General features: G+C 39.6%; 1 protein-coding gene and 1 pseudogene across 1 annotated transcript in view; one reads left to right on the top strand and one right to left on the bottom strand.

Annotated features, from left to right (window-relative positions):
- Dtd1 (D-aminoacyl-tRNA deacylase 1) overlaps positions 1 to 27,701 on the top strand; it is a 203,888-nt gene that overhangs the window by 46,936 nt on the left and 129,251 nt on the right. The window lies entirely within an intron of this gene.
- On the bottom strand, positions 13,034 to 14,164 carry LOC144255291 (proteasome activator complex subunit 3 pseudogene; annotated as a pseudogene).

Below are 27,701 nucleotides of genomic sequence, written 5' to 3'. Positions count from 1 at the left end.
AAATTTTTGTAGTTGTAGATGGACAATATGCCTTTATTTTACTAGTTTATTATTATTATTTTTTTTAATGCAATGCTAAGGATCGAACCCAGTGCCTCACACATTCTAGGCAAGTGGTCTGACACTGAACCCAAGCCCCAGTCCTTCACTAGGTTTCTTTAACTGTCCTTTTTCTGTTCTAGGATAATGCAAAATTCTATGTGGCAATTAGTTGTCATTTCTCCTTTCCCTTTTCCCATCTGTGACGGTTGCTTGGCCTTTCTTTGTGTTTCAAAACTTTGACACTTTTCAAGAGTGCTGGTCATTTATTTTGTAGAATGTGTCCCCATTTGGGTTTTCTGTGATTACATTGAGGTGTTGTGCATTTTGGGAGGAATATCAAATAGCACAAAAGTGATCTTGTGTCTTTAGTGCATTATATCAGGAGGCACATGCCGCAAATTAACTACTGCTGAATGTTTGGTCCTGTGATTATGCATGAAGACTCTGAGTTCTAAAATTGACAGTTTGTTTATGGGGGGGAGCAGGGGAGGCTGCTTTGTTCTTGCATAGTACATCTTTTATAGGGCAGTGTGAAGTTAAGTCTTAACTATGGCATTACATATTGAAAACAACTAACTTGTTTGCTAGTACTAAGAAAACATTTTCCCCAGTAGACAAAATAGGATATGTTCTCATAAAATGCCAGGAAACATACACCTAAAGTACGTGCAGGTAGTATAGTTGGGCCTTATTTTTCTCCTTAATTGGGGTCGTCGTGTCCTGCAAGAATTAACCTAGTGTGAGGAGTTATTGCCATCCTGCCGTGTTCAGCATTCCACCCTCCTTGGCTTTAGCTAATAAACAGGAACTCTGCATTAAGATTCTTCAGGGCGCATTCTCTGTGACTTCAGGAGATCAGGCCCCAACAGTACATGATGTTGATTTGTTTTATTACAGGTGATGTTAATCTTAATACCTGGTTAAGGTGGAGTCTGTCAGATTTCTCCATCGTACATGAATTTTGACCTTCTCCACCTTGTCTGTATTTTTGCTCATCATGGCAGATAGCTCTTTCTGCTTTTCAGAAAAAGCAGCCAGTGGGTGGCATTGACCCTGCTTCTCTATCACCTCCTCCCACTATAGTAGTAGAGCTTCCCTTTCTGTGTTGAGGCCAGCCTCTTCCCCTGGGCCAGACTAGTGCAAAATGAAAGTGAGTCCCCTTATACAAAAGTTACCAAGATTTTTAAGATGGTTTCCTTTGTACCACTTGATCCAAGTAGCAACCTGTTTTTTCGTTCCTATTTTTTAAAAGAAATTCCTTTATTTTTTTAAAATGGGGCTTTATTTTGTTCATTTATTTATATGTGGTGCTGAGAATCGAACCCAATGTCTCACACATGCCAGGCAAATGCTCTACCACTGAGCCACAACCCCAGCTCTGCAACCTGTTTTTTTCTTATCCTTCATATTGATATTCCTTTGGAACTTAGAGAAAAACTCCTTCTTTTAATTAAGGATTATAAACTTTGTGGTATTTTGAGAAATAAGGCAATGTGACTGAAGAAAATAAAAACAATTCAAGATGGTGATAGCAGAGCATTAAACCAAGGGACTCCTGTGCATATTGGGCCCTGTGTGACAACTGCAAGGGCATGCACCCTATGGAGCCAGACTGGCTTGGACTTGGAGCCTGTCCCATCTACCTTCAGCAGAGTTGCATAAGCCCTCTAACATCTCTCAGACAAATCAATCTGTCTCTCTCACTCATCCATCTTATTCCCATTGGGTTTTTCTTTTTTCCCCCTCTCCAGTACTGGGCTGGAACTCAGGGATTTGCATAAGCTAGGAAAGTACTCTACCACTGAACTACACCCCTGGCCCTTTTAATTTTTGAGATAGGGTCTTGCTAAGTTTTCCAGACTGGTCTTGAACTTGTGATTCTCCTGTTTCAACCTCCTGAATAGCTGACAATACAGGTATATGTCACCCTGACTGGCTCTAGAAAAATTTTCGTTAGTCAAACATTTTGTTTTTCATTCTAAATATTTTTCTGGAAATGCTAGTTATACATTAAACTTTTGGGATATTCAACTTTCTTTAAATTATTACCCTTATTTTCTTGTTTAGGTTAAAGATGCAGTTATCTTTGATGATAAATTTGGAGATGTAATGTACTACATGAAGATTGTAGTCAATATCATATTATACACTGGAAGTTTATTATGAGAATAGATTTTAGGTATTCTCAAGACTCAGGAAAAAAGGTACCTATGCAAGATTATGAATAAATAATTTAATTAACTATACTTTACTATGTATACCAAAACATCATGTTTTACACCTGAGAGATATATATAATAAAAACCCAAACAACTCTAAAAATAGAAAACAAGTCCAAATAGGCACGTCCAAACTTCTAAAATGCTGTGTTGACTTATTAAGTTAAAAAATACTTTTAGGTGCTTCTGAATCCTAAAGTGGGGTCTCTGTTCAAATGCACCAATTGTCCAATTTTAGTTATTTTAATACATTTTCTGACCCGAAATTTGCACAGGTCTCTGTCCTCCAGCTCTCCAGTAGGTGGCAGCAAGCAGGCATAAAAGAGGCCTTGGTGATTGGTGCTGGCGTCTGCTTATGGCCTCTTTTTCTTTTCCTTTTCAATAGAGGGGCTTCCCTTTACAGGAAATAGCTATTTGGCTTGCTTTTGTGTTGATAGGAAGAGAACAGCCAAATTCGTTTTACTGATAGATAAACATGTGTTTCTATCAACCAAGCTTTTAATTCTAAGTGTTTTATTTCCCTATTATATTATGAACGGTTCAATTACATTACAGAAAAATGGTTCTTTTGGCAAGTTTCTACATTACAGAAAAATGGTTCTTTTGGCCAGATGTTTTTTAAATATAGGCTTTTAAAACCGTCTGCACAAATGAACACTATATAGATGTGTGTTTGTATTTGTATGCCTGTATGGATGTGTGTTTGTGTATATATGCATCAGGTGTCTTTCTGTGAGATGATGGTATGCTGGGCACCATAAGAAAGAGGAAAAAAAGTGCTGCCACCCAGTTCTTGCTTTTGGGAATAGATTTAGGGCAATATAAACCTGAAAGGCCAGTAATGGTGAACGGCATATCAATGCAAGACAACTTAGGGAATGTCACAGTGCCATGCAGTTGAGGCTTTTCCTTCAAATGCTTTTTGATGATGATTTAAGTTCCTTCCTATCATTTACCAAAGCCCCAGTAACCCGGCATATGTGGCTGTCCGGTCTCTGACATCTTTCACTCCATCTTCTGTACCTTCTCTTGCCTCCTCTCCAATCTGAGAACAGGTCAAGCAAGTCTTTTCTTTGTCTGGCTCTTGTCTCAGTTCTAGTGTTTCCCCCTCAGAGGAGGAGATTCTCTGACCCTCTCAATCCCAAGGGTGCTTCCCCAGTCACTGTCATGCTGCTTTGGTAGTTTATTTCACAGACTTTGCACCATCTGTTATCATCTTTCTTCCTTGCTTCTCATTTGTCCACACCACTCCTAAACTTATGCTCCCTGCATCTTATTCACTGCCGTGCCTTGGGAAGTGTTCCTGGGAGAGTGGTGTTTGATGAGGAATGGTGCCTTGCAGGTCGTGGCTGTGCTGTCTGAGAAAGTTTGGAGTTCTGAGAAGGCTGATGCCACTGCTCTTGTGCTGAGCTGGGAAGGCCTCCCAGGGGCCTAGAGATTTTAGCTGACCTTTAGGAGGAAAAGAAGAGAGGATTTTCAGTAATTGTTTTTAAACTTGTACTTCAAACAGGGGCAGATTCTTATTTTGAGAGTCTCCGAGCTTTGCCAATGAGTGTTGCAGCTATTGTGGTGAAGAATGGGCTGGTAAAGGTGGTTTGCCTGCCTTAACCATGTAGTTAAGGCATGGAACTGGCCATGTAGTGTGTGCATGTTTTCCATGACTACATCAGCAGCATGCCTGTTGCATTTATAGGCTGCTGTATGGCTCCCATGATATGTTCTGACAGTGAGAAAGAGTTGGAAGAAGAGCATTATGTTCTTGCTCTGAAGGACATATTTCCAAAAGGAATGTGTAGAAGTAGTAGCAGAGCTGCCAGACAGAAGCTCTTTTCTGTGTTGCATTTTTGTGAAAGAACACCATTCCAGCAGGAACCTCCTGATTATTACCTAGTGTGTGATTGCTGGTGTGAGTAGGTGGGTAGATACTGGAAGATTTAACAACCTAGTCCATTCCTACTATTAACTTATTCTTGCTCTTGTTTTAATCCTAAGTGGCCTTCCTTTGAACGGGAGCTATTTTCTTGGGCCTCACATGATTAGGGTTGCATGTATGTGAGAGCAAATGGGAGTTTCTCTTAGTGAGGAGGGGTGTTTAGTAATTGGGTAGGCCTAGGGTCTACGTACTTGATCATGTTGCCATTAATTATTTATGTTCTCTGTATATTGAGTGAACTTGAAAGACTAACTATATAGAAATACTGAAAAGAGCTGAAAAAATGAACTTTCAAATACACATCTTTAAGTTAACTCACATGTTTATTGGCAAATCACTGGGATGAGTTGAGTGAAAAATGGTGCCTTTGATTTTGTGAAGCTTCTAATTTTATGCTTTTCTGAATATCACCACTGCTTTGCCTATAATCTTTTTCTGTATGCTTGTCTTCTCAGCAAGCATCTATCCCTGTGACTGGACCCTGTGTGCAGACTGAGCCATTCATAGGTCCTGTAGGGTCTGAGGGAGATGAGTGGGGCAGAGCAGGGAATAGGGAAAGAGCACCATTCAGTCTCATTTGTTTATAATATGCACTGTGCAGTCCAGGAGATGACACTGAGGACAGACAAGGACACAAGTGGCTTCTGTGGGAAATCCCCATTGCAGGTGCCCAGATGTGCTCTCCATGGCTGCATGTTTCAGCTTGAGGGATAGATTTAATGAAGTGTGCTAAGTACAAGGAAAAATTACTTTAATGCCAGTCTCCTCATAGACATTTGTTTAAATGTACGTATGTATTCCGTTTTTTACTCTTTTTTAATACTCAAACTGTAGATTCTAGTTCCCTGATTTTGGTTTATGTTGTTTATGTTGCCTAAACCAGGCCCTAGTAGTTGGCTTGCCACGGAACTGTGTTTGCAAGTCTGGTTGCCAAAATAGTACTCAGATTCTGTCATTTACTCCAATCATATGGGTTCATTTTGTCAGGTTAATTCATCAAATAAAAGTGGGGGACATAGTGGTAGAGCACTTGCCTAGTGTGTACAAGGCCCTGGGCTTAATCTCCAGTACTACAAAACACAACAAAGCAAAAGTTGACTAAGACTCTTGGCTTGTTTTTACTAAAGTGTTACTAAAATTAAAAAAAGGGGAACCTATTAGTTACTTCTGCATTCTAAGTTTTGTTGTTTAGTCTTGGTTGTGGTGTCAAAGTGGATATGCTGATTTCGGGGACACCTGGCCAGACCTCTTACCTGTATGGAATCACACCTGCTTTCTGATCCATTCCATCTGAATGTCTGCTTTCCTGTGAGTTATAAAATCAGTACAGTACTCCTGGGAGGGGTGGGCATAGAGGGTAAGTGCACTTCTGGCCTCCCTCAGCCCTGTCCACTGCCACTGATAATCAGAATCTGTACCCATGCCTTGTCAGTGCTTGGGGGAAGGCCTGCCCCATGCATTAATATCTGACTGGTAGAAAAGGCAGGAACCTAGCAGACATTTGCAAGCAGGCTGGCTTCTTCCTAGTTGGACACTGCCCAGGAATTGGTTTTTTTTTTTTTTTTTGAACCTTTTAATTTGTTTCCATACAGACAGGTATCCTGTTAGTCCACTGTAGACTTAAAAAGAAACTTTTCCAGGGTGCGCACGCGCACGTGTGTGTATCTATCTGCTTGAGGACCCACAGATTGAGCAATCAACTGACTTTCATCTTACCTTCTTATAATCTATAGCATATATTAATGAAATTGCAAAAATTTACAAGAGTTTGTTCCTTCCTATGGGAACTTGGCTGATCCATTTGAAACTATGATGTGCTTCTCTTCTGCCAAAACATTTCTAAATTCACCAGAACTAAACAGATGTTTCAGCACATTAATGGGTACAAGTCACTTAATGTTTAATTAGGCACCTAAAGTTTAAGGACTTTATTTGTGTGTGTGTGTGTATATATATATATATGTGTGTGTGTGTGTGTGTGTGTGTGTGTGTGTGTGTGTGTGTGTGTGTATATATATGTATGTTTTGGGCAGATTCTTATTTTAATTTTTAAATTTCATTTGTGGATATGTTTTTTAAAAAAGTCAAACTCCTTCCTTTACTGATTTGACTTGCCAAAGATTAACAGCATCCTTTTTATTCCCAAGGGAGGGAGGTAAAGTTTATCCTTCCTTGGGATTTTTACATTGAACACAGCAATAATTTAATTACAGACACTCAAGATTTTAATTAGGAATCCTCAGCTTTTTAGGTAATTTGTCAGGAGCTTCATAGTCTTTAAGTAATTATAGAAAAATGTTGCTATTTAGTGGTGTTTTGTAGAAAACCTCATTCAAATATCTGCATCAGTAATGGAGAGAGAAAAATGATCTGGAAGTTATAGAAATTTAAAAAATGCAGTTTTTGCTATAATTATTTTAAAGGTCTGCCTAATAGATAAAACACTTTGACTATGCAGAGGTGTTTGCCAAAATTCTAGGATTTGGCTGCAGTCTAATGACTGAAAAGGCATTTATCTTTTTAAGTTTAGTTATATCTTTTAAGAGGACGTTAGGATGGGCAAGTGGGGTGCTAATTGGATCAAGTGGGCTTTTAGGGGTTCAGGAAATGCCTTGAGCTCATTGTGTGTGTGTGTGAGAGAGATCGAGGGGGGGCAGGGGTGGTGAGGAGAGAGAGAGAGAGAGAGACAGGGAGGGAGAGAGAGAGAGAGAGAGAGAGCGAGCGAGCAAACCTTTTTCTGTCATGTTTGCCAATACCCCCCACCCCAAGTGCAGATGCTGGTGAACTGGGGGCTGCTGTAGGCTGGGATTACATATTACTCCCTCTCCATCAAAGTCACTAGGAGCTGTAGTAGTATTCCTCAAGGGGTGGATTGAGACCCCTAGCATTCAACCACCCATGGTGCTTGTTAACATGTGGACTCCTGGGCCCACCCAGGTTTTCTGAATCAGAGTTGCAGGCATATCTGGATGTGGAGTGCAGAAGAGTAACAGATTTATGTTTGTAACCAGGTCTCTGTGTGCTCTGTTAAACACAGTGAATTTTGAGAACTGCTGGATCAGAGGACATCTGATGTTGCCGTTTTTATCTATTCTAGGCATTAGTTTCTTCTGGACCACCCTCCCCTCCCCATTGCCATATGTCTAAAAATACTTTGCAACCTGTGCTTCTGCAGCTGCCAGGAAACAAGATGGCTAGGCTTCATTACTGAGGTCACATGTGAAACTATTCTCATTTATCAGCGCCCCTCCAGATCTCCTAACTGCTCCCCTCCCCAATACATGCAATGATGAAAATGTCCCCAGAGCATGGTGCATTTTCGACACAATTACAGATGTGTCAGGAAAAAGCCGATAGAATAGCAGCAGTTCAATACATTAGTGAATGATGACTGACCACTCTGCTGAGTGACATTGAAGCATGTGCCAATGGAATAACTTGTTTTTTAAGAGCCCAACATATGGATTTCTCAATGGCCAAGCTAATTGTAGTGGTGGAGCCTCTTAAGACTTTTAGTTGAAAAGTAACTTATAGTTCTCTTCGCTTTTGGCGTACTGGGCATGGAATGCCTCACTCATGCTGATGTATTAATCAGATGACAATAAAAACCCAAGGATGATCAATGTCTTAGCATGGAGATTGCAATTTAATAAAATGTATGAACGTTGAGACTCCCATAAGCAGTTGTCTGATAATTTACTTTTGAACCCATATTGAACATTGTTAAAGGTTCATTTTGTGTGGTGTGTTATTACCTATAAAGTTCATGGCAAAAACTTTCTACAGTGAATTGTAGACTAGTTTCCTGAAGATTATTTATTATTTCTTGAATAAGCATCATGATTTTTTTCTCCTTGGAGTTTCTGTTCATCCACCTGAAATGAGCTCCTTCCCTGTCTCTCTCTGTTGACATTTTCCCTGTCTTTTAACAGCATTTCATTCACAGCGCCTACTTACTCAGTGTCCATCCAGGTGTAACCTCCTAGCCTTTGAGTCTCCACTGCAGGGCTGTGTCACAGATGCCCTAGAGGTAGGGCTCTTGAATAAAAGCCCATGATATCCATCAGATAGTTTACTTGTTTATTCATGTACTATCCATCCACCCCATGTCCAATAGGCTGTCTACTCATCCCTCTGTCCACTCAGTTACCCACCACCTATGCATCCTTCATCCAACAGATACTTTTGGGTGCTTGCTCAGTGCTGGTCTAGCACTGAACCAGACATGCCCTCATGGAGCTTATGTACTAATTGGGAAACATACAAAAACAAGTATCATGCAAAATTGTGATAATATTAAGAAATAAAACAGGACTAGATGTACAGAATGGTGTTGGGGTAGAGGCTACTTCAGGTACATGCACTGGGGAAGGGAGCCAGTGACATACAGACTTGAAGAAGAATGTGTTCCAGCAAGCGCAGAATCTGAGTGATCTGTGGAAGGAGGGCCACAAGCCTTTTAATTTGTTTCCATATAAATAGTAATATTGTCAGTCCACTTGCAGACTTAGAAAGAAGTCTTTCTTTCCAGGGTGGGGTGTGTGTGTGTGTGTGTGTGTGTGTGTGTGTGTGTGTGTGTGTGTAAATATACAGATATAGTTATTGTGACAAGGAGGGGTTAAGAAATGAGGCCAGAGCTGTGACCTGGGCTTGATGGAGCAAGATTTCAGAAGCCAGACAGGATAAGGAGTTTTGAATCTGTTGCTGGTGGTTTGGAGATTTATTAGAACATGAGAGCTCTGACATGTGCCTGCAGAGATGGCGGAGACCAGATTGTAGTTTAGACTTAGGAAGGGTGGGATGTGTGGTGTCAGGATGGGTGGCAGGGATGGCATTGAGGGGTTCCTGCAGCATGTGGGTGAGAAGTGGAGAGATTCTGGGTATATTTTGGAGGCTTTTAAAATCCCTCTGGTGTTCTGTCGCTCACAATGGAGCTATTCCACAAATGACTCATGTTTGATTTCTGTCATTCTGTGACTTGAGCAACAGGGCAGAATGTGAAGTCTAACCTCCTACTTGCTACAAGAAAGACCCCATTTTGCCTCTACAGCCAGTGTGATGGAGGGATTCCATGGCATAAATGTCAGACATTGAATGAGATCAGACATTGAAATTAAGGGGTGTAATTTTTGTCCCTGGATTGGAAGCCCAGGCACAAAGTAGGAACCTCTCACAGGGTTTAAAAAAAAATGCAAAAAAGTTCCAGGGACACAGACTGTCTCCCTCAGGTTAGCATGAATCTAGATATTTAACTATTACCCAGTTTTCTACCCCACAAAGGGGAAATAAAAACCCCAAATGAAATGAAATGGAAAAAAAAACACAAACAAAACAACAACAACTCCCCCCCAACCAACTTTAATTATAAAAGGATATTGTAAAAAACTCAACAAACAGCATTTATATTGAATTTGATTTATGTATACTATTTTAGCTAACATTGTAAGGAAAATTTCTGAATTTAAGTCAGGAGCTTGTTAGAGAAAAAGAGACTTATTTTTGGAAAAGTATGTTCCCTGGTGTTCATTGATCTTGGAAATTATGGGACATAATTGTCAGAAGAGACACAGCAGCTCCAGAGGCAGAGCGGCAGTGGAAGTCCAGGACTGGAGGAGCTTGTCTTGCTGAGAACTCCCACATGCTTTCTGCTGGTTGCAGGTCCAGAGTCTCATGGTAGCACTTCCTACCTGATTCCACCATCTTAGTTTTTTTTTTTTTTTTGGTCAATGTGAAACACAAAAGCATAGCACTTCTGTGGAGATTCTTCACATGAACTGTATTCCTTTGACTACTTTCCGTAAAATGTGCAGTCAATTTCTTTTTCTATTTTTAATCATGAAAGTGAAGCCCGGGAGCCTCAATTTCTCTGTAATGGAAAGATCTAAGTTTGTGGCCTTGTTTCCATTTTCCAGGCCTCCTTCACATCAGGAATATGAAACCCATCATCTCCCTCAGGCAGTGGTTCCATTCAGGAATTGCATTGCTGTTTGACTGCAGAAGGAGGGCAAAGGCTATTATTAACTGTTGGTGTCATTGTTAGGTCACGAAACCTTCAGGGGATAAGCACAATTTCTATAAAATTTTATTTCAAAATCCAGACTAGATCTGGCCCTATGCTCTGTGGATTCTTTTTTTTTTTTCTTCTCCAATTTCATTTTGTTCCTTCACCCCCTTTATTTTCCCTAGGGAAGAGTCTCTTATTATTATATTATTATTATTTTTAAAAAATTGCAAGCAAGCAAGCATGTATTACCTGGAAAGTACCAATTTAGAAATGTTATTTTTTAATAGTAAGCTTTTATAGTATTCCTGGGTAGAAAGGCATTTTTACAGAAACAGTTCTTTTCCTGTCTTTTATTTTTCTCATGAGCGCCCATTAAAGAGCATTTTATATCAATTTTTGTTACACATTATATATAAAATCAGTATTCTTTAAAAAAGTTTAGAAGTTTAAGATGCACTAAAAATACTTTTGCCTATAATCTGTCATTCTCAGAGGGAGCACATTGATTAAGTGCTATCTATTTCCTTTCAGACTTAATAAAAATGTGTTTGCCCACATTTGCACATAGTCATGGAAAATTCATAGTATCTCTGGATATATGGATGTACATTTAAAAAATATTTTGACAAAATATATACAATATAAAGTTCACCATATTAACCATTGAAAGTATACAGTTCAGAGTCATTAGAATATTCATATTATTGTACAACCGTTACCCCATCCTTCTACAGAACTCTTTTTATATTGCAAAACTGAAACAACCTCTTATTAAACAGTACTTTCCCATTTTTTTCTTCCCTCCAGTTCCTAAAAATCACCATTTGTTTTTGAATTTGGTTATTCTGTCACATGAATGAAATCATATAGTATTTGCCCTTTTGTAACTGTGTTTTTTTCATTTAGCATAATGTCTTCAAGATTCATCCACGTCAAACATTATGTTCATAGCAGGTGTCAGAGTTTCCTTTTTTTAGAGGCAGAATAATAGTCCATTCTATATATGTACCATGTGTATTCGTTCATTCATCCATGGAATTTTGGATCATTTCTATTTCTTAGCTATTGTGAATAGTGCTCCTATGAACATTGACATATCTCTTCAAGACCTTTTGATTCCTAGAAATGGAATTGCTGAATCATCTCTCTCTCTCCCTCCCCCCATATATATTTTTGTTATTCTATATACATAAAATTTAGTTGTTCTAGGAACTGACATATTTTCCACAATGTCTAGACCATTTTACATTCCCATCAGCAAGGCACAGAGTTCTCATTTTTTCACATTCTCACCAACAGTTATTATTTTCTGTTTTATTTTTTTTATTTTTATTTTTTTCAAAGTACCTGTATTTTTAATAATTTCTTGACATGGTAAAAGAATTTTACATTACAATCCAAGGGTAGTAAGGTGAGGAGGCAGCAGAACAATTGAACAAAAAGGGAAACTGAGAAACACATGGTGGGAGGAGGGAAGGGTTTTAGTTGGAAAGGATGCGGGGGTACAGGTAGGTAAGGGCACTGCCCAACTAAAATGCAATTGGTTTGTTACTGAACACTATTCATGGGAAGACAGCATCCCGGCTCCTTTTCTACAGAATACTGGGAGTAAAAATGATGCATCCCAGATGGATATGATTGGGGTTGGAAGACAGAGACAGGGAAGAATAAAATTCAGAAATAGACACTGAGAGTCACTGGCAGACTGACACAGATATTAACTCTCATTAGCAGGAAAATAAAAGCTGGGGGAAAACGGGGGTTAACAAAAAAGCTGTAACAATAAATGATATCTCTGGAAGGTTCAAGAGAGGCAACTGACTCTTCTATGGTTTTGACTTGCCTGGCATATTCCCACACTCACACATATATACATCATATGTATGTGCACACACACACACACACACACATATACACACAAATGGCTGCTTTCCCCAGAAGCACAATACTATAAATAAGAGAAATATTTCCCAAAGGAGCAGCAGCGTCTAGACCTCACAGTTGCAGACACCCCACCCCAATGTACAACTGGTCTGGGAAAAGGCAATCAGGAGTCAAAGGACCAGCCATTTCATAACACCAGAAGGACCAAGTCAGAGAGCAGGCCTAACCCAGCCCTTTGATCTCCACTCTCAGTTCTCCTCCAACTCACCCTGGGTACCAAGCAGCAACAATATCAGGAGGGAGGATGGCTCCAGGACTTTTCCCTGGGTATATGACAACTAAGACAACTATCACCTCCTGAAAGGGGTATGTGTGAAAGGGACTACAGAGGAAGAAGAAGGTATGCAAGGTATTGGAGTAAGAAGTTGTGTGTGCAAATCCATATGTGTGTGTACAACACGCATATACATGTGTATGTGAAACCCCCAGTTATAAAACATCTGAGGGTGTTAAGGATATTGAAGGCCTAAGATGTTGTTTGTCACGATTAGGTTCAAGGTGGGATGTGAATAAAAGGGAAACTCTAAGTTATCACCAGGGCAACTGTGGCAGGGAGAATTCAATGTCCCACAGATGCAAGACACACCATCTAGCCTTACAACAGGAAGAGAGGAGATGGTTCCCCCCCACACACACACTTCAGTTCCTAAAAACCACCTAGCATTCTCCCTATAGTTCCCTCAGCTTCTAACCAATCAATCAAAAGGAAGAGAACACAAAGTCTGACAAGCAGAGTGCGAAAGGGGAGAGAGAAAACACAAGTGTTCTTGTGCCAATATCCTGTAAGCACAAACCTGGGAGTTCTCCAGAAATTAGGACAAGCTGGGTGTAGGGTACTAGGGAAGGACAGAAGAGTTCCTGAGGCCTGAAAAAAGAGGTAAACACATCACGGAACTAGATGAGAGTTTCATTAGACTCTAACTAAAAACAGAGAGGTGTGATTACTATTTCCAGCCAGTTTCCCCATCACGATAGTCATGTAACAAACCAAGGCAATGTCGGTCTTGAGCCAGACTCATAGAGTCCCCTGGCCCTGGCCCTGGCCTCAGTACAGTGTCTCTGCATTGCTACTCCGGGGCCGTTTGATCTTCTCGATATTTTTCAGGATCATGTCATGTAGAGTGACATATTGATTCCTCAGCTCTGATATGATAAGCCGAAGACTGATGTATTCTTTCTCATCAATCTCTGTCACGGTGCGGGGATAGTCCTCCACATGGGGATATTTAGCTATTTTAGAAACCAATTTGGCTCTTGTAATATAATATCTAGAAATCTGGTCCAGATAAGATGCAGCTTCACTCTCAACAGTTCTTAATTCTGCAACTGTCTCCTCCTGAATGGACACACCAAAGTTGTTCCCATCTTCTATCCTGGGAATCAGGAGCTGTACCCACATTTTGACCGTGTTACATTTCTCAGTCAGCAGCCGGATCTCAGGTTTCACTTTCTCAATTATGTCCACCAGCTGCTGGTTGCTTTTTAGCATCCCATTGGGCATCACAAACACCTTTGTTCCTTGGAACGCCTCTTCACACTCATCCAACCTTCGCTTCTTATAAGTGGGACCATCCAGTCCATCATGGCTATTTGTGAGAAGAATGGGATCAGGGACTGGGAGATTCATGTCCGAGTGGATCTGAGTTAGGTCATGGATGTTTAGGATTGGTTCCTTCAAAAAACTATCAAGTTCTAATAACTTCTTTGGGAAAAAATTTGCCACCAAGTCTTCTGCCTCACTTGTGATCTGCTCCCTGAAAGAATCAACCTTGAGCTTCACTTCCTGATCCACTTTCAGCAACGAGGCCATGGCCGGGCCGGGCCGTGTCCGCTCCGCTGGAGACCGGAGGCGCTGTGGGCTCCGGGGAGGGGGCCAGAGGGACCTGAGGAATCTCGGCAGCCCTCGGGACCCCGCCGCCCTCTCTGGCTTTCTCACTACTCGCTCGTTCCCTCCCTCCGTGCCGGCCGTACGTCCGGCGGCCCGCCTGCTGCCTGCTGCCTGCTCGCTCCCTCGCTCGCCCTCCCGGCTTTCCTTCTGTTTTATTTTTTATACTAATCTTCATAATGGGTGTGAAATATATCTCACTGTGGTTCTTATTTTTAATTTCCTACTGATTAGTTATTTGAGCATCTTTGCATGTGTTTATTGACCATTTGCATGTATTATTTGGAGAAATGTCTATTCATGCCCTTTGCCTATTTTTTTAATATTTATTTTTTTAGTTGTAGTTGGACATAATACTTTTATTTATTTTTATGTTGTGTAGAGGATTGAACCCAGGGTCTCACACGTGTAAGGCAAGCACTCTACCACTGAGCCACAACTCCAGCCCTCTTTGCCTATTTTTTAATTGGGTTGTATGTGTTGTTGTTACTGAACTCTAGGAGTTTTTTATATTCTGTATATTAAGTCCTAATCGAATATATGATTCACAGATATTTACTCTCATTTTGTGGGTTGCCTTTTCACTCTGTTGAAGGTTCCTTTGATGCACATCTTTTTTTTTTTTTTTTTTTTGGTAAAGAGTCAGGTTTCTGCTCTGTTTCCCAGGCTAGCCCAGAACTCCTAGGCTCAAGCAATCCTCCTGCCTCTGTATTTCAAGAAGCTGGGATTACAGGCGCATGACACCACACCTGGCTCACACAATTTAAAAGTTTTCAACTTGTCAGTTTTTATTTTGTTGCCTGTACTTTTGATGTCATGTCTAAGAAATTATTGCCAAATCCAAAGTCATGCATCTTCCCCTTATGTCTTCTTCTAAGTGTTTTATAGCTTTAGCTCTTATATTTAAGTCTTTGATCCCTTTTGAGCTAATTTTTATTTTTGACATAAAATGTGTGATGCATTTCTATTTACAAACAAATTGGAAGAAAATTATTGAGAACTTCTTTGATGGAATCATTTAAGAGTAAGTTGTTGATCTGATGCCCCATTACCCCTGATCTCAATAGTATATTTCCTGCAAACAAGGGCATTTTCTCATTGAACCCCAAAATGTACATCAAAATCAGAAAATTACCGTTAATATTTTACTAGCATCTAGTCCTCAGACCCCATTCACATTTTTCCAGTTATCCCAGTAAGGTCTTTTATAGTAAAGGATCAGAATCATGCATTGCATTTTTTATGTATCTTTAGTGTCCTTAATCGAGATCAGTTTTTTAGTCTTTCTTTGACTTTCATGACCTTAATTATTTGGAAGAATACAGGTAATATTTTGAAGATTGTCCTTCAATTTGGGCTTATCTGATGTTCCCTTAGAGTTAGATTCAAGGTGTGTGTTTGTGTGTATGTGTGTGTATATGTGTATGTGCTTGTGTATGTTCAGAAGTGTGCTTGACCTAAGTGGTACCACACTGAATATTACTATTCTAAAACATGATTTCTTTCCAGCAATGCCCCTTTTCTTTGTTACATTCCATCCTAATGGCAAGACAGAATTCTCTTATAATAATATATAGTACTGTTTAGGTCTTCTCCTTTAGAGAATTCATAGAATTGTTGGCAATTTTTTTGCTCTTTTGTGATACAAGAAAATTTTCATGTGCATTTCTGCTTGTGGATCTGGATTTTCTAGGCGTTGGAAAATTTCTTCTCTGGTTTATTATTATTTTTTAAAATAGAAATATTTCAAATATACAAAAAATACAGAGTAATAGTTAAGTCTTTTTTAATATTTATTTTTTAGTTGTACTTGAACACAATACCTTTATTTTATTTATTTTTTATGTGGTGATGAGGCCAGCCCAGTGCCTCGCACGTGCTAGGTGAGCGCTATATCGCAGAGCCACAACCCTAGCTCAAATACAGAGTATTAACACCTATTCTTAACTAATGCTAATATTGGTTCTAGAATCCTTTTTTTTCAATATTTATTTTTTAGTTGTAATTGGAAATAATACCTTTATTTTATTTATTTTTATTTGGTGTTGAATATCAAACCCAGGGCCTCTCACATACTAGGTGAGTGTTCTATTGCTGAGCCACAACCCCAGCCCTGGTTCTAGAATCTTTAATTGGTAAAATTGTCATTCCATTCAATAAATGGCTAATGGGGAGTTTTACTGGGACTTGTTCAAAGTAGTGACTCACTGAGTGAGAATTATTGTTAATGATAAAATTGCTCAAAACTACATAGCTCTTTCAAGAGAAAGATATTTTGGGAAAACTGGTCAGGTAAAAACAACAGAAAATATAGGCCTACCTCCCAGATGTGACCTGTGAGTAAAATACCATGGGCTCAGCCAACTTTAAAAAGACTTCTCTTATGTCTTTCTTAATAGATTTTAATAAAATCAAACAGGGAGGATTTTCAAAGGTTAAGAATAATAGGCCTGAAAGAATTGCTTAAAACCTGTGTAGAATTGTTTCTCATCTTGGATCCTTTCCTTGGCTCTGGAGTTGGTTGAGATAGGAATTGCATTCAGGAATTCATTCCAAGCTTAGTTCAGTATCCAGGATAGATGTGTGATAAATCAGTTCTATAATTATGTGTGATATTGGGCAAATCAAAGAAAGGGGAAGGAAAGGCATCAGGTCAGAGCTCGGCTTACTTCATCAGACCATGGGAAATGGAATTCTCTAAGGATAAATGAATAAATAAATAAGTAAATTCAGAACTTGGAACAGAGTATAATGATGGACAGTATCAGGAGTTTTATTGAAGTATCTTAATTTTTTTACCTGAGGAAATGGAAACAAAGGGGGAGTCTGTCTCCTAATTCATATACCAACAGGGAGAGATCTGTAGGTGACAGAACTGCAGAGTCCTTGGACTCCCTCAAACCCTCTGTTAGAAGGCATGAGGCCTGTTATGTCTAACTATTATTTCTGGAAAAATGGGATGCAGTTTTTCTCTAAGCTTTGGAGATGTGGTCTCGCTACCTAGAAATGGAGTCTCTATGTTCCTGTCTTATGGATGTTCCATGGCTGGGTATTCTTTTTTTTCTTTTGGTCATATAGTAATTGTACATTTTTTATGGGGCACAATATAACATTTTGATGTACATGTACAGCTGCAGTGATCAGATCAGAGTAATTGACATATCTACCACCTCAAACACTTATCATTTCTTTGTGCCGAGAACATTCAGAATCCTTGTTATTATTGATTTTGAAATATACAGTAGTTGTCAATCTTAGCTACCCCATGTTTCTATAGAACATACGAAGTTATTATTCTTATCCAGCTGCATGCCTGTGCCTGTTAACCTTCTGCTCCCCTCTCCCCTTTTCCAGCTATTGGACTCACCGTTTTTATAGTTCTATGAGATGAATTTATTACCTTCCACATGTAAGTGAGAACATGTAGTATTTGTCTTTCAGTGCCTGAATTATTTCACTTAGCATAATGCCATCAGTTTCATCTGTATTGCCACAAATGATAGGATTTCTTCTTTCTTATGGCCAAATGATATTCCATTGTGTATATGTACCATATTTTCCTCATCCATTCATCCATTGCTAGATGCCTAAGTTGATTCCAGTCCTGGCAGTGGTGAATAGTATTGCAATAAACATGGGATTGCAGATATATCCTTAATACACTGATTTTTTTGACTGCAGTGGTTTGTTTTCAATGCTAAATAATATTCCTGGGAGAATTCCTCTTGGCTGGTTTATCAATAGTGAAGTACAAAGGAACAATACAGATTTCTTAACATTTTCACTACTTTGGGATCCTATTCCCTCTAAAATGGCGTTTGACAGGAATGTGGCTTTTGTTTTTATTTCATGATGCCTAGATCAGAGGTAAAGACAAATAACTTGTGGATTTCAGTGTGAAACTAACAGCAACAGCAGTAACCACAACCAGGAATCAGTCTGGGGGTTTGGTGGGTCCCTCTTCTAAATGTTTGAAGCACTATATATTTATGGTCATAAAAATGACCTGTCAGTATTTTAGCATGTATCAGAGTGAAAGTGTTTCAGTCATTGGCGTAAGATTCTGAGTGTAGACTAGAAATAGTTGTTACAGTTTGAATCTGAGATGTTCCCCCAAAGCTCCTGTGTTGAAAGCATGGTCTCCAGTGCAGCAAAGTTCAGAGGTGGGGCTTTTAGGCAGTGACTGGATCATGAGGGAGGGCTATAACTCATCAGTGGATTAATCCATTTGATGGATTAATAACTTGAAAGGATTATGGGATGGTAGTTAGGCAGGTTGGATGTGGTAGGAGGAAGTAGGTCCCTGGAGACATGGCCTTGGGGACTAGATCTGTCCCTGGTTCCCTCCTCCCTCTCTCTGTCTCTCTCCTGGGCTGCTAAGAGTTGAGCAGCTTGCCAAGCCCTTCCACCATGATGTTCTGCCTCACCTCAGCCCACAGCGATGGAGTTGTCTGACCATGGACTGAGACCACTGAAGCTATGAGCCAATGTAAACATCATTCTCTGAGTTGTTCTTGTCAGGTATTTTGGTCACAGTGATGAAAAGATAACTACCACAATAGTGCTTCCAAGGATATTTTTCCCCTTTATCCTTTCTAGGGATATAGAACATTTGACATTTGAAGTAGTGCCATCCAGGGTAGATGTCTACCTCACATTTGTTCTCAATATCTGGGAAAGACTGAGATAGAATGAGGCCTCTCTGGACAAGAGCAAGGAGCAGGGCAGCCTTGTCAGACCTTCACTGTGAACCATGTCTTTGTGGCTGTCAAAGCCTGTGGTGAGCTGGCAGCTGGCTTTGATCTGGCATTTGTTTTACAAGAGGCTAAAGTGCCCATTGTATCAGAACAATGTCATTATGGGCTTGAAAATATAAGGGCTTTTCCTGTGCTGCAGATACATGCCTCTGTGTCCAGATCTTGCCTGTGTTCAGTGTCTGGATATGGAGGATGAGAAGGGTCTCCAGGCTTCTTTGGTCCTGAGTCTACCATTCATCCCATCTGCCTCTTTATTAAAGGTTGGAATAATACACAAAATGCTTAGTGTAGCTTTTTCCTCTTTTTCTCTCCTGATGGCCCTTGTGGAGTTTTAAAGTAGGAAAAGAAGAGTTCAATGTAGGGCCGAGGGTTGGATATCCAGGAATTCTGGAATGACAGCTTCTAGCACCTTATAGAATCCCTTGGATTTGTTGTCTTTTATGCATCAGGTTAGAGGGTGAGTGGTTCTCTGGGACCTTCTAGTTTTAGAAACCTGTGGGTCTGTTTTGTTGATAGTTGGCCTTTTGGAGGACTATGTTTTTGCTCATCTGCCTTCATTAGCTCTCTGCTGACACTGTTTTATTTTAGGCCTTTATTCTTGACAAGAAACCTGTAACCCAGAGTGGTTTTGAAATCTCCACTGGGGCCTCTTAGGAACTGTGCAGGCATCAGTCTCTGTACCTTGATGAAAATCAGATGTCTGAAGAGGAGGGTGTGTATGTTAATGAGCCATATGGCCCCAATTGCATTTCAGGCTCATCAACCCTGACCTTCTGAGACAACCACTTATATTTGGCTTAAACTTGAGCTCAGCAGAACAAAGTTAAACCCTGATAATGGGGAAAAGAATTCCCACTTTCTCTGCTCCTCTAATCAACCAGCTCCAAGGTCTCCAAGGCCAAATATTTCGGAAGTAACAAATGCATATAACCTAACATTTTCATTTTAAATATATATCTTCCAAAATGCATTGTTGTTTTCTTTGGCTTTGCGTGAGAGACTAATTTCTTTTTTTCAGGTTAGTTTTGGGCTATTTTCTTTCAGTAGTCTTTCCCATATATATTTATTTTAAAAATATAGTTGAGATTGTACTTTGTAATTAGTGTTCCCCTTTCCTTCTAAACAATCACAGACCTGTACATGTTATTAATTTTTTTCCCAAACATTTCTCTTGATTATTGTATAATTCATTGTATGAATATTCCCTAATCCATTTATCTGTTTTCATTTTTAGATATTTAGGTGGTTTCCTGTTTTTGTTTTGTTTGCTATCAAAAATTCTATTAAGTCCATCTTTGTATGTAAATCTTCATTTTCATTTCTAATTAATTTCCCAGTATGGACTGAATGAAATTGAATTATTAAGTCAAAGAGTATGTTCATTTAAGGTCCTGAATCACATTTTCAACAGCTTCCCAGAAGGGTTGAATTAATTTATGTTTTCACCAACAGAATGTACAACTTTGTGCCTTAGCATTGCTGTTATTACTGTAATCTTATGTACTTTCTTCCTCTTTTTATCTATTGTGAACCCCCTTTCCTCTATGTATCCTTATGTATAGTCTTGGTTTTTGGATCCACCTTGGTCTTCTGATTGCATGACTGGAGGCTTTCTCCTATGTGGCTCTGGCATGGCACTGAGAAAGATATGGAAGTACCTGGAAGAATCTCTGGAATAAGGAGCAACTTAGCCTGCCACAGTCCCTTCATTTGGAAGTTTTTAGTATTTTAGAAGCAGTAAGACATCCTGAAGCAACTCAAACTTTTAAGAAAGATATTGGCTTAGAGTTTAATTTTTCTGTAGGTTTGTGTATGCAGGTAGCTTAGCTATTTCTCTCTCTCTTTCTTTCTTTTATCAGGAATCGAACCCAGGAGTGCTTAACTACTGAACCACATCCCTTGCCCTTTTTATTTTTTATTTTGAGACAAGTCTAAGTTTCTTAGGGCTTCACTAAGTTGCTGGGGCTGGCCTTGCACCTAGAATTCTCCTGTCTCAGCCTCCTGAGTTGCTGGGATTATAGGCATGCACTGTCATGCTGTGACTTAGCTTCCTTGATGAACAAGGGAAAATTCCATCTTTGGGAGGCCAATTTCTTTATTTGATCCACAACCATATGTGTTAAAATTGGGACAGTTGTTTGCATTTGGTTCCTTTTCATATGTATTTATTGACTACTTTTCATGTGCCAGATTCTCTTATCATGGGGACTAAAAAGAGAAATAAGGCCTATTTTTTTTCCTTCTTCTTCAAGAAGCTCCTACTTTAGTGGGTTGGAGATCACATTGGGACAGTTCTGAAAGGACACTGTTTTTCTGGACTGAGGGAGTGAGTGGAATACTTAGAGCCTGGGGTGGGAGCATGGTCATTTGGACAGGTGTACATGAGCAGGTAATAGATATCTGGGTGAGAAGAGGTAACTGGGTTTGAAAGCTCAGGGAAGGGACTGGTATATTCCTGGAAGACCATGTATAAGAGGAGGGGATTTGAATTACCTGTGGAATAAGAAGCAGAGGATCTGGTGGTACGAGAAAGCTGTGGGTGGCAAGGAGGACAGTGGCCTAGAGAGGCAGTGCAACGACCACAGTGCTTAGTGTCCTGGAAAAGATCTTGAACTTGGCCCTTGGGCACAGGGCAACCATTTAAGAGAGTTCAGGAGTGTGGGATGGTCAGATCTGCTCTTTAGTTGTGACCCTCTTGAGGTAGGATGGTGGACAGATGGGACTCAGAGTGACAAGGGAGGCAGGGGGAACTGCATTGGGCCTGGCTAGAGAGGAGCAGAATGGGAGCCAGATGGACTGGGGATGATGAGAGCTTGGGTCCAGAATGGGAAAAATACTTTTTAAGGGGCTTTTCTATTTCCTGAATCACTGTGGGTCCTATAGGACCAATTGTTCCATTTGTTTATCTTATCCCTTCTATTTAGTGTTGATAACTTTTCCTCAAGTGCTGCTATAGTAGAGATGTAAAATGTCCCCCAAAGGCTCAAATATTAAAAACTTCCCTAAACTACGGTGCTGTTGGGAGGTTGTGGAATCTTTAGAAGGTGGGGCCTAATGAAAGGAAATTAGGTCATTGGGGGTGTGAAATACTGGGACCTCCTCCTCTTCATGTTTTTCTCTTTTGTTTCTTGGCCACCATGAGATGAACAGGTTTTTTCCCATTATGCTCTTCTGCCATGATCTATTTGCCACAAGCCCTAAAGCAACAGGGCCAGCTAACCATAGACTGAAACCTCTTTTTGAGTTGTTTATCTCATGTATTTTGTCACAGAGTTGGATAGCTGACCAACATAAGTGCACAGTGGCCCTTGATGCAAAATGAAAATGCTGGAATTGACCTTATTTATTACTCCTTGGTAAATTTTATGGATAAAGAAACAGGTCACTGTGATGATAAGCTGGTGCATTTTCTCATCTGATGCCACAGTAGGCCTTGTTAGAAGGGCTAAGTGTAGGATCTGTGCCTGTCAGTGGATAGTGTGCTCAGTGCTTGGAAACCTTCATCAAAGCCACTGGTTTTCAACATTGGATATGCATTAGAATTACCCAAGTTGCTGAAAAAAATTCCTGTTGCCTAGGCTGCACCTCAGACCAGTGACACCCAAGTCTTTCAGTGGGGTAAGAGGTTCCAGTCTGCAGTGAAGTTTGGGACCACTGAGCAGTGCTTGGTGGGGTCCTTTTTCCTAGACCTCTACAGGGATGGATGGGGGCATCTGGAGGGCTCTGTGCAAAATGAAAATGCTATTCTTGTTCAAAAGAGAAAAAAGTACCTTTATAGACACTAAACTTCAAAACTTTTTCCTTTCATTAATGGTCTCACTCTCCATCGTCGTGGTGCTTTTTCTATTCAATGTCATATTAACCAAGGTAGAATAAGAAAGTTATATCATTAGCATGGATTTTACCATTCATATTGTGCAGTGCCAGTTTTAAGCACAGATTTAACTGGTATGTGAAATCATCAAAATTGCATAATTCACATTTTGTATCTCATGCATGCATATGAATTTTATTCTTATGACAATGGTAGAGATTAGCTTACCTAGTTTTGTTTCACTTCTTGATACACACACTTTCTATCATTACCCCTCCCATGTTTACCAATGAGTAAGGAAGGACTTTCAGGGAAAGAAACAATAGGCCACTTTGTTTTTTCCTTTCCATGTCATCATGTTTATGGTGAGTAGTGGCTAATGCAGGAGGTACCATGAGCAAGAAAGCTGTGATGGGGTCCCTTGGTTGTTCATGTTTTTGGAACACAATTTCCTTCTCTGTTTTCAAGGCAAGTTCTAGTTCATATGGAAAGTGAACTCTTGGGGCTGTCATCCCCACTTCTTCTTCAGTCATAGAAGTCTTATACTTTGCACTTGCTTTGAGTGTTGCAGAGTTCCCTTGCATCATGAGTTCACAGGGATTCTGTGTGTCTGGAGCATCCTGAATGCTATGTGTTGCTGGCAGAGCAGGGAAAGATTGTGGGCACCCACATCTTGCATATCTCCTCTGGTCATGTGCATGCACCTGGTCACTTTGAACTTCACCTGCCAGATTCATAGGTAAAATTATTTCAAGATGGCGCTAGCAGAGCATTAAACTAAGTGCAGACTTTGTTGAGTGTGTGCTTAATTTCCATGCCATGATGTCAAGTCCTGCCACCCTTGTCTCATTGTAGCCTGTTCCTCCATCCTCCTCCCCATCATATCACTTCATACTGCAGCTCCTCTGCGCTGCACTCCCTAGGGCCCTGCATTGCTTCACTTCATACTTCTCTTATCACCATCTAAAATCTTCTAACTGCAGCTATTGGTTATTTACTTTTAAAATTTGTTTCCTGTTTCTCCTGCTAAACTGTAAGTTCCCTAAGGGCAGGGACCCTAGACCACTTAAGGGAAGGTAAGAGGCAATTCAGAATTGAATATGTTCTCCCTACTGTGGAAGATTGTAATATGTGAAACATTAGGCATTAGACATTGATGGCAGATGGAAGATTTCTCAATAAGTGGTAATTGGGCAACTGGTTGGCAATTATGGAAAATTAATCATTTTAGATTCTTACTTTATACCATACCGTAGAATAAATTCCAGTGGAATTGAAGAGATAAATGTAATTTAAAAAATCTCACGAAGGGTACTGGCCTTCCTAAATATCAGAATGTATTACAACACTGTAGTAATGAAAACAGATGGTTCTGGCAGAAGAGGAGAGAAACTATTAGTAGGCTAGATGAAAGACCTAAAGAGAACTGATTATTTATGGAAAGTTGGGGATATTATAAAGATAGCATTTCAGATCAGTGGGCAAGAGGTAAATTTTCAAATAAGTGTTAGAACAGCTAGCTTATTATTTTTTAAATTGAATGCAGTAGCTATATCATTGTATGAAATAAGCATATCTCCAAAGAACAAATAGTGTGATTTCATTTATGTAAAAACAGAAGCCATCTGTTGGTACATAATGTTTCTAGCAGCCTCTCACTTTTGTGGATCCTCTGCCTCTAATACATTCTGGTAAAAAGAGGGTTTACCTTAAACCTCAGACTGACCCTCTTGAAGTTGCCTCACTACAACTTATGGCCCTTTTTATAGGGCTCTGCTGACTGCACTCCTGTCTGGTATTAGAATTCCCAGGTTCCAGCAAAATAGGGCTGAATCTTGGGCAGCTGGAACCCCCTTCCTGCAAGATAGGTTGATTACTATACTAGAGAGTGGTTTGAGTATCAGGATTTCCAGAGTTCTCCAGGTGATTCCATTTGTGTTTCTAAGGCTGAGAATCATAGTTTTTTTTTTTTTTTTTTAATCTAGCATCCTTTTGGAGGTATAACACAAGGTCTGGACCAAAAAATGCTGCTAAAAGGCTTGGGGTATAGGGTTTACCAGATTATTTTAGTTGTATTAGGATGCAGAATGCCTTCTAGGGTTGTTTATCTAGAAATGAGAGATGGGTCCTCTAGCCACCGATTCCTGCCCCCCCGCCCTGTTGTCTATCCAAGCAGGTTAGCAGGCTTCCATGGCTTGAAGTAATGCTTGAAGACTGCTGATTGTCAGCTGAGCTGGAGCTTAACGTGGATCTTTCTGTCTGAGATGGCTAGGGCTTAGGGTACAGCATGTGGGCCCTGAAAAGTGACTGAATTTCAGTCTTTGCATATACTTATATGCTTCATTCTTAAAATTAAGTGTACTTCTAAGCATTTTGGAGATTCCCAATAAAAATGAGCTAGACACTAATCAAGAATAAAGTATTTTCTAAAATAGTGACACTAATGAAGAATAAAGTATTTTCTAAAACAGTGACATAATAGCCCAATTTCAGTTTCATATTTTTAGGCTGGTAGAGTAGGTCCTAGGAAGATTAGAAGTCAATCAAAATCTTGGGCAACCTTTTTACTTTATGGTTCCTCCTGGGCTTCTGTTCAGGAACTAGCAGGCTGAGTCTGGAGAGACTTGTCCAGGTTTTAGACTAAGCCAGGTACACCTTTCGAGGGACACATGGGGTAATGCTTCTGGTTTCAGTTTTGTGAAGTCTGTCTCTCTCTGGGTTATTTTAACTTATTTTGATTTGAGACAGGGATTAACTTTGTTGCCCAGGCTGGTCTTGAACTCCTAGGCTCAAGAAATCCTCTCGCCTCAGCCTTTCAAGTAGCTGGGACTAAAGGTGTGCCCCACTATTTCCTGCTCTTAATTTATCTCATTTTACATATAGACTTAGGTACATGCAGTCAGGAATGCCCAATTTGTTAGTTAGCTTTCCATTACTGTGAAAAAATACCTGAGACAATTAACTCTTAAGGAAGGAAGGTTTATTTGTTTTAAAGGTAGCAGTCCATGGTCAGTTGGCCCATTATTATTGGGTCTGTGGCAAGACAACATATGGTGATAGGAACATAAAGTGGAGGAAGTGGCATATCTCACGGCAGTCAGGAAACAAAGAGAGAAAGGAAAAGGAAGCATCAGGGTCCCAATATCTTTATCAAGGTCAAATTCTCAGTGACCTAATTTCCTTCCACTTGGCTCTACCTCCTAAAGATTCCACAATTTCCAAGTAGTGTCATGAGCTGGGAACCAAGCCTTCAACACATGGGCCTTTGGGGGACATTCAAGATGCAAACTATAGCACCACGTAAATGGGCCTTGCCTTCCCACTGGAGCCCTAAGACCTCATTTCTGATAACAAGTGCTCTCAACTTGAGTTTGTGGACCTGCCTCTTATGTGAGGAGCCACATATGAACTTGCATCAGAACAAAGCAGAAGAAATGGAGATGAAAAAGTGTTTGCAGATGCTGGGTGGGTTTAAAAATAATAAGGTAATTGGTAGATTTTTGCTAGAAAAGAATAGTGAAGGCTCTCATCTGTCTAGGGACTAAATAGTATTGGGGGTTAGAGGAGAGAACTGTTTGGAAACAGGTGTTGGCTGATTTGCTTAAGAAATAGAATTTTTGCTAGTGTGTCTAAGACTTCCTGAAATAAGAAGTGTGTAATACAGCTATGGTTAGGGTTCTTAACAAGCAGATTGTGGTTAAATACTGACCTACTTACTTAAAGAACAATTAGCAGATTCATAAATTTATATATTAATTTAAAGTATACTAATATATGAAAATACTAGTTGAATTTTGTTTTTGAGTGTGAAATAAGAATGTTCCAAAAAATTAAAGCAGCTTATGAAATCCAAATAATTTTACTATTAGTGGCTTATAATTAATGTAAGAGGTATGTAAGATGAAATGACAGCATGCTTTTAAAAAATTAGTCTGATGATAACTCATAAACTTCTAATCTGCCTTCTCTTTTTGGATAGTAGCCCTGGTAATCTTCTCCCCAATTTTTCTTTTCTTAAATGAAATGTTAGGAAGCTGTTTCTAGGAAATGTACAACTCTGAAAGTAAACCTTACTTTTGAAGAAATGAAGTTATTGTATATGGTGGAGGGTTATGTAAAATAGTGGACCAAATTCTAAGTTTCATATTCTTGTACTTAACCTGCACAACTGCCATAAGAGGGGAAAAAATCTTCATTATTTAAATGATTTGTTCAAGGTCAAATGGGATGGCTATTAGGTAAGAGAGCTGGGTTTCCACAGAAGACAATCTTTCAGGTTGTATCATGTCTGTCTGATTCCTTGTGCCTGAACTTTTCTAATCTGGTCTCTTTAAACAGAGCCCCAACATTGCTCAGGCCAGTGAATGGCACAGGGTCTTGCAAGAGTCAGCTGCTCTAGAAAATGTTCATGTCTCTGTTGTTTGTCTTGGATATACGGTTGAGTTCACTGGACAGTTGCTGAGGTTTACAGATCTCTATGTTACCTTTTTCCCCAAAGGCTAGATGGGAATCAGAGTCCCTCTTGCAGAGCCATTCTTCAGAGCTCACCCACTCTGCTGCGTTTCTCCAGGCCAGAGGTCTGGGAGTCATACTGGCCCATCTACAGAACGCCTTGTGGTTGGGAACACTGCATTTGACAGATTGGAAAAAAAATTGTTGTGTAAAAAGTTAAATTAACAAGAGAGTCTTCAATATGCAAATAAAAGTTTCTTACAGTGTTAAAAGAATCTTCTTTATTGAGCATTAATCAATATTAACAGTATTCTTTTGATAATTCTGTATTATTATTATAAAAAGTAATAATGATTTGGAAAATGAATGTTTATGGATCATGCTTCTATATTTTATTTTAATATTTAATTTCAAATATCAAGATATTTCAAAGAGTGCTTTTGGCTATTGGGATATTTAGTTATGTTATGATATTTCATTTAAATTTAATTTCAGTAATGATAAAACAAGAACCCAGAGTTTTAGGTCTGTAACACAGTTTAGGAAATGAGGGTCTAATGGGAGTGCTTCTGATTCAGAATGTTTGTTTTTAAAACAAAGTCATGAACTTTCTTAAATTAATCAAGGTATAAATATCTTCGATTGCCAAAG

This window comes from Urocitellus parryii, chromosome 6 (genome assembly GCF_045843805.1).
Source record: "Urocitellus parryii isolate mUroPar1 chromosome 6, mUroPar1.hap1, whole genome shotgun sequence".
NCBI classification, from domain to species: Eukaryota; Metazoa; Chordata; class Mammalia; order Rodentia; family Sciuridae; genus Urocitellus; species Urocitellus parryii.
This window is presented reverse-complemented; position numbering and strand designations above follow the sequence as displayed.